General features: G+C 34.7%; 1 long non-coding RNA gene across 1 annotated transcript; it reads right to left on the bottom strand.

Annotated features, from left to right (window-relative positions):
• Positions 1–3,157: 3,157 nt before the first annotated feature.
• LOC127157215 (uncharacterized) lies at positions 3,158–5,680 on the bottom strand. The gene is made up of 3 exons (XR_007825863.1): positions 5,493–5,680; positions 4,754–4,850; positions 3,158–3,286 (listed from the first exon to the last, which is right to left on the bottom strand). It is a non-coding gene; the product is annotated as an uncharacterized LOC127157215 (long non-coding RNA).
• Positions 5,681–11,592: the final 5,912 nt, after the last annotated feature.

Consider the following 11,592-nt stretch of genomic DNA (forward strand, 5'->3'; position numbering starts at 1 on the left):
CACACCCATTTCCCTAAACTATAAACACTATTTCCCTACTTTAACACATGAGTCAGATTTGGTGAACTGTTACTGCAAAACTCTACACACAAATCCCTACATTTCTTAGTGCTTACCCCATGTGGTCATTTAGAAAGCACTAGCATTCAATATTGTTCACTCAAGTCTGCAAAGTTTGAGCTCAATTAGCACACAATTACCCAAGTGGAAACACTAGGAGTCAAAATTTATCACACACCAATCAGAACCTTCGATGGAGATAAAAGGGCCAAAGTCAGCTTACAGTTTGGTGCATTTCTCAGCTCAGAAATGAAATTCTCAAAACTACTTGTTCAACCTCCACATCATCTAGTCACTTGTGCACATCATAAAATGTTTCTAATTTTTTAAAAACAAATTGCGTTTGCTTTGGTATGTTCATGCAACTGATTATGCAACTGATTTGTCTGCGGTTTCCTACATTATCAGTTCCTATTGTCATGTTGCTCAAAATGTATTACATGTATATAGTTCTCTGTGCTATAGTCTTACCCCTCAAAATATCAAGTCATTAGCTCATGGAATATGTCTTTACAGTAAATGCTAAATTTTTGATCTAGTTGTCATAAACTGTCAAGCATATTCTACACATTTCTATTAGACTTTTTGTAAATTTGCCATGAATTGTTCAAGTGAATATTGACTTTCACTAATGTAGACACTACAGATCAACCAATGATAAAGCAAGTCTCTGATACAGCTCAAAGGTACATCTCAACATCTCATGAACCTTCAAATGGAAAGCATAAATAGACAGAGGACAACACAAGAGTTACAAATTCTGACAGTGGACTTTCTAATTTATATTTCCGCCTTTACTCTTACTTCTTTTTCTTTTCTATTTCACAGTGACTTTGTAATGTATTTGTATTTTATTTATTTCTTTTTTTATCTATATATATATATTTTTTTTTTTTTGTCCGACGACTACTAAAATTGTAAGTGTGAATCCTATCCGGTCTTTTTCAGTCATAAACCCCGCATACAGTAATGTGAAATTTCGAAGAGGAAGAGTAGGAGGTAAAAGAGAAAGAGGATGAGACGAAGGAGGAGGATGATGACAACAACATGGAAGAGAAATAGGAAGGGCAAGGGCAAGAAAACAAGCAGTCTCATATATTTTAGTTGATGCATGCCAGGGTTGGATCAGGCTTGCAAGAGTGCTACCTTTTTTTTACCAGCAGTTTTACCACTGCTGCCTGTCCAGGGCCAATTTAGTCTGTGATGTATAGGAGGTTCTTTGGCCTGTTCCAGACCAAAGACAGGATGCTGGGGCAGAACAATTATTTTTGTTGTCTACAGTACAATAAATTAAGGATTAAAACACTTGCAAATGCATACATTTGTTGTGTTCATCATGTGAATTTTTTTTTTTTTCAAGCAACACTTGTTACCAGTTTTCGTAGTATTGTTTTGAATTGATCTCATCAGTGTGTAAAACTGTGTTGTAGTGTGTGTGTTTTTGAGGGTTTGTGTGTCATGTCTGAGAGCAAAGTTTGTTTTTTTCAGCAAGATTGAATTGTTTTGAGTGGAGAGCTTCATTTTGACCTGAATATAGTAAGTTCGGGGAATTGAGTTAGAAGTTACGGATTTGTGTCTAGAGTTTTGCAAAACCGAGGCATAATTTCAAGAAATGTGTTTAAGCAATTGAGAAAAACTGTAATTATGATTAATTACAATTACTTATATCAGCTGCCAGTACTAACTGTAGCAGAATCAATTTTCCATCAACTAATCTGTTCGCTCAGCGAACATTCAGTATAATCTTTATATCAACTCTAAGAAATTATATTTTCTTGGCCACAGAAAATAACTTCCTTAAAGTACCATTGCATTAGAGCATGTAGCTCGAATCGGAATCATAAAGGGACATTAATTTGCAAGGCAGAATCAGAATCAAAACTCATGTAATTTGTGCACAACAGTTTATTAACGAAGGACTAACACATAACTAATCTAAACAAACAAACATGAAATCACTCATACATGGGGGAATGGTCAGTGAGAAGCAGTTAGAGAGAGACAAGGAAATGAAGCTATGAAAAGAGTCAGTTAACCACCTGAGTAAAACCATCAGTGCTGTCTACAGCTTATACTAAACCTCTGTATGTTTAGTTAAGTGTACGATACTTGCATTGCCTTGGTCGTCGAACAAGTGTCCAAATGCAGTCTCTGAAAGTCTTGATGGTTTAAAGCAGTGGTGGTTTTGGAATTGCAATCACGTTCTTCCGGGTCTGAAGAGTGATGAACTCCAAAGATGTCCTGACTCATTGGTGACTGGGAGTTTCTTCCCATGTGAAAAGTGAAGAAGAACCAAGAGCTGAGAGGGACCCAGCTGAAGTCCTGTGATCTTTGGGGAATGGAAAGACAAGGCCGCAAGGCCTGGCGTGTGCTTAGGGAAGTCCTGAAGAGTTCTAGCTCATCTTCTTAGGTTCTCCAAGAACCACCGACTGGCTGAGGCGAGTCATGAAGATAAATTCCAGGGTTGAGTGGAACTGTCTGGCTCTTTGTGGTCGAGAGCCACAGCTCTGTGTGTTGGGCCTGTCAGGCCCGCCGGGCACGCCCTCCCATACGGAAATGTAATATATGTGCTTATATGAAATACCCATATATTAAATACATGTTTTATATATTCCATATCCATATATGATTCCTATTAGAAAATGGAACAATTTCATATATTGACATATAAGTCTACCCCATACAAAAATATATGTTTATGTATGTATAATACATGTATTGCCATATATGGAATGTATATAATTATTAATATATGTGAGATGTATGTATTTATTTATTATGTTATATACAAATTAGACATATATGCATGAAATATATGGTTTCATATATTTAATATTTTAATATGTGGTCTTTGATCTTTAAATAGAGGTTGTAGACACATGTAAGACACTACACTCTACAAAGTTGCAGTGCATTGCACATTTCACACCTTAAGCCTTAAATGTTAAATGGTACAGTAAGCTACACAAAGAAACATCTTTATTTAAACAGAATTTATTTAAATTGAAAAAAAAAAAGTCACTGAGCTGCACAATCAAACAGAAAAAAAAAAAAAAAGAAAATTACATATAACTGATCAAAACACTGAACAGGCATAAGCAACAAAACATCAATTGTAGTGGTTCAGCTAAAGGTCTACAGGTTTGTATTCCCACAGCTTGGTTAGTTTTTGGTTTACTGCCATCCCCAATAGGCCCCAGGTGAAGAAATTTCTGGATTCCAGCATCTGTTAAAAAAAAAAAAAAAATAGTAAAAGTTAGGTTTTTATAAGATAATTACAATACATTTTCTGAACCATATATGACTTCAGGAAGTGCACAACATTCAAAAGCAACTTTTTAGCTTTGGTAGCGTTGGGTGGTACAGTAAACTAAACTTGATTTTAGTCAACATGATATTAAAATATAAAACCTGCTTAAGTCTTGCAATCCAACACTGAAACAAAGTTTAATTTAGCTTTTTAGTTAAAACTGTGCCTATATCTTAAAGTGATTAACTACTATAAGATGACAAATATACTGAGTATTAAACATAGTTGGTAAAGTTAAAGATTATTTAAAACTGCAGAATACTCATTATTTATGTAATAATTATAAGTTGTAGTTGTAAAATATTCCCAGATACCACAAGGACATGGCAGAACAACAACAGAGCACAGCCTGCATGCCCATTCAAATAATATGTCTCTATATACATGAAGAACCAAACTATAGTAACCCAAATGCTCAATGACAGAGTTCACAGCTAAGGTTACAATTTAATTTGCTATTTAGCATCAATGAAATAAAGTGTTTACATTCATAATACCTAATATATGCATCGTTTTCGCCTGGAGAAAAGAAATAGAGGGGTGGAACTATGACATGGGTTTTTAAATGACAATTTTGATTAAATCCCCTAAAATAAGGTCCGCGGTTCACACAAACTCATAATACTTTCACGTTTTATTCTATGACATAAAACACACCAGTTAAACCCCACTCTTGATTTTTTTTTTTTTTTAACTGTTATGTTTCTTAAAAAAGATGGTTCCTAACATGCTGCTAAATGGGACTACAGGCCCTGTCGGAGGCATTAAACGTCATCACGCCGAACAGTTTAACAATTTACAGTATTTTCCAATTGTAGTATAATTTATAGTACAATTAATTGTAAAATAACCAATTAATAGTTTCCTGCATTTTTTTGTTTTGCTTTGCCCTGAAATGCAACAAGTCTTTGGATGGAAGATGCTCATTTGATCACTTTCCTACTGATATGGGGACTCTCTCTGTATTTCTACCATAAATATTACAATTATTCCATATAAACACCACATTTACTGCCTTTGTCACAGTGAAAGTGAAACTTTAATAATCTATAGTGCTTAAAGCCACGTTAAAAATAAATGTTTACGGCCACATGAAGTTGTTAGAAAGCAGATAGACTGAGGATTTTCTAGAAGCAAGGATAAAATAATATTTTGTGTACCCACCCTAACAAAATGATAGCTAAAATGTGGTACTTCATTCACTAAAATAACTTTAATCTTACCATATCCAAAAACTCACTCACTGTTATTTAATAGATTAAATGCACTAGAATTTTATTAAATAGTACATGAAGACACATTTTTAACTAAACTATTTTGTTAATTTGATTTGTTTACATGTATATTGCAGATGCTAGTTTTTGTTTCAATAAAATATTTAACCTTTTCTGTGTAGATGCTCCATCATTCACATCACTGCCATCCACATCTGCAGGTTCGGCCTCCATTTCTATTTTCTGAGAATTTCGGGACTCATTACCTTTTCATGGGACACAAACAAGAATAGCACAATTATCAGCAAAGATATGAACAAAATTTACTACGATAGATTAACCATATTTTTAAAACCCCACAATCACATCCTTTAGTGTACTGTACCTTTATGCAACATGCATATGCATGTGCTTATGCACCCACTCTAGGCATGTCACTGACATGTCAATGCACTTGGTGCAATATAACCAAGTACTGTAATTTACTATATGAATTCAAGGTGCTTGTATTTAACTAATTCCATTTCGTGCAGTTTTATAGTTCTAGTCTAGACTACATCTCAGAGATAAACATTAAAATTTTCATCCACTATTTTTGTCAGACAGCTTTAAATAATTTCCAAACGTGGCATTGCTTATCCAGTGAAAACAATGAGTTCACAGTATCTCCATACAGATTAACCTGTTACCCAATAGCTAAAATTAACTTTAACGCGAGCAAATTGCAAAACACATCAATGCAGCTATAATCATAACATCATATATACAACAATGACAGGGAATATTTAAAACATTAGCTGATCTATATAGAGACAGAGGCTCTTGCTGACCAAAATAGTCATATAACACTTAGTTTCTATGTAATATTAGTGTAGGAATAAAGCGTTGAGTAAATTAGTGTAAATTACCTGCACCGCTGCCACATTCAAGGGCGTTTCATCCTTTCCACTCAGTGATGTCGGTCTGTCTTCGTGCCCGTCTATAAAATCATTGTCGTTTATTATGTGAAGGTACTGACACATTTGTTATCCTTCCACTTGCTAAGAAAAACATTTTACCGCAGATGACTGTTTGTTTAGGCGCAGCCATTGCTCAGACTCTGCCGTTAGCGCGGGTGTGTTTAAATTTTGGCGCATGCGCAAAAGCGGTATTGTGACGTTCAAACAAATCGCTCATGTATTTTACAGTTTTTCTCGATTGCTAAAACACTATAAGTAGTCTTTTGAACTAAAATTTCAAAACCATAATGCCATTTTTCAAAAAGCACACCCATTTTCCTAAACTATAAACACTACTCCCCTGCTTTAACACATGAGTCAGATTTGGTGAACTGTTACTGCAAAACTCTACACACAAATCCCTACATTTCTCAGTGCTTACATCATGTGGTCATTTAGAAAGCACTAGCATTCAATATTGTTCACTCAAGTCTGCAAAGTTTGAGCTCAATTAGTACACAATTACCCAAGTGGAAACACTAGGAGTCAAAATTTATCACACACCAATCAGAAGCTTCGATTTAGATAAAAGGGCCAAAGTCAGTTTACAGTTTGGTGCTTTTCTCAGATCAGAAATGAAATTCTCAAAACTACTTGTTCAACCTCCACATCATGTAATCACTTGTGCACATCATAAAATGTTTCTAATTTTTTTTTTAACAAGTTGTGTTTGCTTTGGTACGTTCATGTAACTGATTATGCAATGGATTTGTCTGCTTTTTCCTACATTTTCAGTCCCTATTGTCATGTTGCTATAGTCTTACCCCTCAAAACATCAAGTCATTAGCTCATCGTATATGTCTTTGCAGGAAATGCTAAACTTTTTATCTAGTTGTCATAAACGGTCAAGCATATTCTACACATTTCTATTAGACTTTTTGTATATTTGCCATAAATTGTTAAAGTGAATACTGACTTTCACCAGAGACTACAGATCAACCAATGATAAAGCAGTTCTTTGAAATAGCTCAAAGGTACATCTCAACATCTCATGAACCTTCAGTTGGAAAGCATATATAGACAGAGGACAACACAACACAGTTACAAATTCTGACAGTGCACTTTCTAATGTATATTTCCGCCTTTGCCCATATTTACTTTTTTCTTTCCTATTGCACAATGACTTTGTAATGTATTTATATGTTATTTTATTTTGTTATATATATATATATATATATATTTTTTTTTTTTTTTTTTTTTTTTTTTTTTTTTTTTTTGTCAGACCACTAGTAAAAGTGTAACTGTGAATACTATCTGCTCTTTTTCAATCAATATCCCGCATACAGTAATATGCAATTTCGAAGACAAAGAGTATAAGGTGAAGAATGACGACAACAACATGGAAGAGAAATAGGAAGGGCAAGAAAACAAGCAGTCTTATATATTTTAGTTGATGCGTGCCATGCAAGGGGATTTTACCTCTGCTGCCTGTCCATGCCCAATTTAGTCTGTGATGTTGAGGAGGTTGTTTGGCCTGTCCCAGACCAAAGACAGGGTGCTGGGGCAGAACAATTATTTTTGTTGTTGTTTGCTGTTCTACAGTACAATAAATTAAGGATTAAAACACTTGCAAATGCATACATTTGTTGTGTTCATCGTGTTAATTTAAAAAAAAAAATTTCCCCAAGCAACACTTATTACCAGTTTTCGTAGTATTGTTTTGAATTGATCTCATCAGTGTGTAAAACTGTGTTATAGTGTGTGTGTTTTTGAGGGTTTGTGTGTCATGTCTGAGAGCAAAGTTTGTTTTTTCAGCAAGATTGAGTGGTTTTGAGTGGAGAGCTTCATTTTGACCTGAATATAGTAAGTTTAGGGAATTGAGTTAGAAGTTACGGATTTGTGTTTAGAGTTCCGCAAAAGCGAGGCATAATTTCAAGAAATGTGTTTAAGCAATTGAGAAAAACTGTAATGAAATGCGTTTTAGTTCATTGATGATGAGAGCACATATGGACAAACAGTTACATGAAGTGTTTTTCCCCCTCAATAACTCTATAATACATTCCTTTTACTACAAGTAACTTTTAGTACATTGGCATTTTTTTAACAGGTTATATATTCATCTCTACTTTTCCCCCAGAAAACTGAATTTAAACAATTAATAAAGTTAAGCAAAAATTAATTTTGTTATATGATTTACAATAAGCAGTATCTTTTAGGCATATATGGTTAATAAACTTGCATAAATTCAATATATACATTGGTAACAAATGGTCAAAAAATAGAGTACCATATATAATTTTGATATATATTGTTAACATATATGGTCATATCATATAATACAATATACTATTTTAATATATATTGTAGACATATATGGTCATAACATGCAATACCATATAAAAGTTAACTATATATATACTTTCAATATATGTTTATATACAAATTGTACTATGGGAAATCCATATATGTTATAAACATATATCTACATATATCCAGAAGATGGATATATGTGATAATAATATATTGCCCTATATATAACATATATGAGAGTAGCACTTCTGATATAGGGACATATATGTCATATATTACATTTCCGTATGGGCTGTGCCGGCTCAGGCTCCCCGTGGGTTCCTCCACACGGGCAGCAATCAGAAGATGTTGCAGACGAAGGAGAAAGTGAAAAGAGTGAAGAGAGAGAGGGGGAGAGAGGGGTCGATGCCTGGAGGCTGTGCCTCCAGGAGGTCCATGAACCAATGGTAACTTTCACCTTTGGAGGGAAAGTTTATGACTCTTTGTCTGTGAGCATGGTATTTTGCATATGTAATTCGATTGGGTGTTGATGCAAAAACTACTAAGGTTTCTTAAAACACTAACATGTTGCAAAGGTATCAACATCTAATTTACACCATCTTTTAGATCATTAAAATACGAACTCAAAGAGTCCAAGCATGACATAGGTGGGTTATACTACTAGTCATCTATCATAACGCATGCATAAAACAGTAGAAAGACAAATACAAATACAACAGACAAAATTAAAATACAATGCAGTAATACTGTACACAATAACCTGGGCTATGTGTGATAGGAAGGTCAAAGAAAGGTTTGTCTGTGAATGAGTAGGAAAGAGTCCATTTCTATAGGCATTGTGTCTTTCCTATAGAGAAATGTAGTGTGCCCCGTTTGCATTCCTTGAGGCCATAAAACCTGTGATATCAGATCGTTGTCCTGGCAACTGAGCCCTTTTGGGGTGTCAGTTGCTTTCGGGGGGTTGTCTCCAGAGCTCCAGCATGTAGCTGGCCTGTTGTGTTTAAAGACTATTTGTTAAATGTAACAATTGATGTATGTCTGATTGGTCCAGACGCTACATGACTGTGCCTTAGATTTTGCTACCTAGCTCATAATAACAACCTAGTACTTTGTTTAAATTATAATCATGGCCATGGGAATAATATAAACACCCAGAATCGGTAAGATATACTAAGTTAAACGTTTCACTGGATGAACAATTATTATCAATTATTGATAAAGTGTAAACTACTAATGCTGAATCAGTTAATCAAGTCGCTTCTGAATCCTTTGGATTCGATTCCCAATTGAATCATTTAAATTTGATCTAATTTCGCTGCACCTTCGATTAATTGTGCAGCTCTACATAAAGATACTGTCTCTCAAAACAAAGAGTCAACTCAAAATTACCTTAACGAGTCGTCAAATATTTTAATCTTCTGCCCGTTACTTATCTACGTCACTAGGTAACACATTAGCATAATCCCTGCCTGCCCGTGAAATACAAATAGTCTGACCTGCACACAAACAATTTTGCTAGTTCCACTATTGTGTTTACATTATGTCGAGAAGATGCATTTGTTTTGTTTTCATTGCCGAAAGATAATGATATGAAGACTCAGTGGTTAACTCATATAACACTGCTGGTAATGTTAATAAACAAATTTACCTGAAATTAGTATTGTCTTATAAACACAATTTGACTTATTGAAATATAAATAAAATAGAGAAACAACATTTTTGTTTGGACAATAGAGCGGATCAAGATGAGCAAAGACAGCATTTTCAGTTCATTTGGGACAGGGTTGCCAGGTCTTCATACAAAAAAAAAAATAATAATAAAAATAATAATAATAATAATAATAAAATAAACTGCCAAATTCTGCTCAAAACTAGCACATTCACAACCAAAACAAGAACAATAAATTTAGACAGCTTGTTAGATGGATTTAGTTTTAACCCAATTCCGCGATTAAAACATAAACTTGGCAACACTGCTATTCTTATCCACATCTTTCCAATACGGTAGGAAATCAAATTAAAGGAAATGTGGATGATGTTAACCGTGACAAGATGATTGACAGGACAGTTTAACAGTATCCGGATGCATGTAACTAAGCAACAGATCATCCCTTAAAGATGCAGCTATGAAAAATACCAGTATATATTTTATTTCAAACAGTTTGATACTATATTTTTGATCAGTTCGGTATTTGATATGCTGCAGTTCCCAAAATACTTCCCAAATTGCTGTGAAACAAAACAACAACAGAACAGCACGATGTATTAGCAAACAGATGAAACTACATCAACGCGCTCGAAACTAGTAAATAAAGACAACAGTAAGTAAAATTTGGCATTATTTTTCACACATAACAGATGATAAAGGTGAACAAGCTGACCTTACTGCACCTGTATGCAAGAATTGCTATAAATCATGTGTAAATCATATGCTTTTTCTTTGGCTATCTGTCTGAAATCTGAAAACAATCAGAGAGAGAGAGATAATAAGAGAGATAATTGTAAATCTGTTCAGTTGTTCATACATAAAACATTTACGCTTCAGTGTTGTCAATATGCCAATATTGTACGTTAGTGACAATGCAAACGTATGTAAATAGTTTGGTAGAACTGCACTGTAAAATGCCTACGAATACTCATGAGATCCAGCAGTGTTGCAACAGTTACGAAGTTTCGAAAAATGCTGTTCTCAAAAAGTTCAACTACTGTATCATTCAGACACACGCCAACAATCACCATACGAAACCAAAGTCTAGAGTTCCGAGGACACTTGTCACTCCTATAGTTTTGAATGGGGAAAGATGCAACGCTCATTATGGCCGCGAAGCCCCGCCTACTTAATGAAAGAGCCAGTCGTTGATTAGTAAAGTCAGCGCGTCACTGCAGCTGCCGTTAGAAGTCCCAATTGTCTTGAGACACGCGCTCAGCACTGCGCATGCGCACTGGTTGATCTAGCCTGGAAAATAAGCTTTTTTAACGCTATTGGAGCATAAGGAACAATATTTATGAGGCAGTTCTTGTCAGATTTCATTTGTGAACAGAGAATTTGATGTTTCCTCATTCAAAGAAATAGAAGCAGCACTTGCCTGCCCTAGAGGCGTTTCAGAGATGGCCACCGAGTGATATGACTTGCCTCAAAGGGACGAAACTCAACAATGGTGACAATCAAGGAATACCTAAATGCTGCAATGCATGGGTAACATCTTTTTCTTTCTTTTTTTTTTTAGTAGTCAGTAATGTAATCCATTACATTACACATTTTAGGCAATATAATCAGATTACTTTTATATTACTTTTGATTTAACTTGTTTATCACAAAAAAATACTATTATATAAACACTGAGCAGTGTTTATTTAACAGGTGGTTTTGCTGTGCAAATATAGCAAGTGATCAGTTGAAGGCAGATAGAAGATAGAGAGCAGAGAGAAGAACAGAAGTGTGGAGACACTTCAACTGTAAATGTGCTGCGGTTTTATGTGCTTCTGCTAACATAAATGGTGATAAGCAGACCTACAGAAGCTAAAGCTTGCAGGAGCCAAACGTGTCAAAAATCTGCAGATACCTCTGCTATTTTTGTGTGCAAATGCGTGTGAGAAAGATAAAGTGTGAAAACTAGAGCAGAAACTGACCAGTGCATTGGAAAGTTTGCATGGCATTCGAAATTGCTTCTGTGAATCTTTTTGAAGACTATAGAACTATATTAGAAGAACTGAAGAGATGTTTGAATTCTCACTCTCTTACTCTCTGTCTTTTTACTGT

This window comes from Labeo rohita, unplaced genomic scaffold, assembly GCF_022985175.1.
Source record: "Labeo rohita strain BAU-BD-2019 unplaced genomic scaffold, IGBB_LRoh.1.0 scaffold_101, whole genome shotgun sequence".
Lineage (NCBI taxonomy): Eukaryota > Metazoa > Chordata > Actinopteri > Cypriniformes > Cyprinidae > Labeo > Labeo rohita.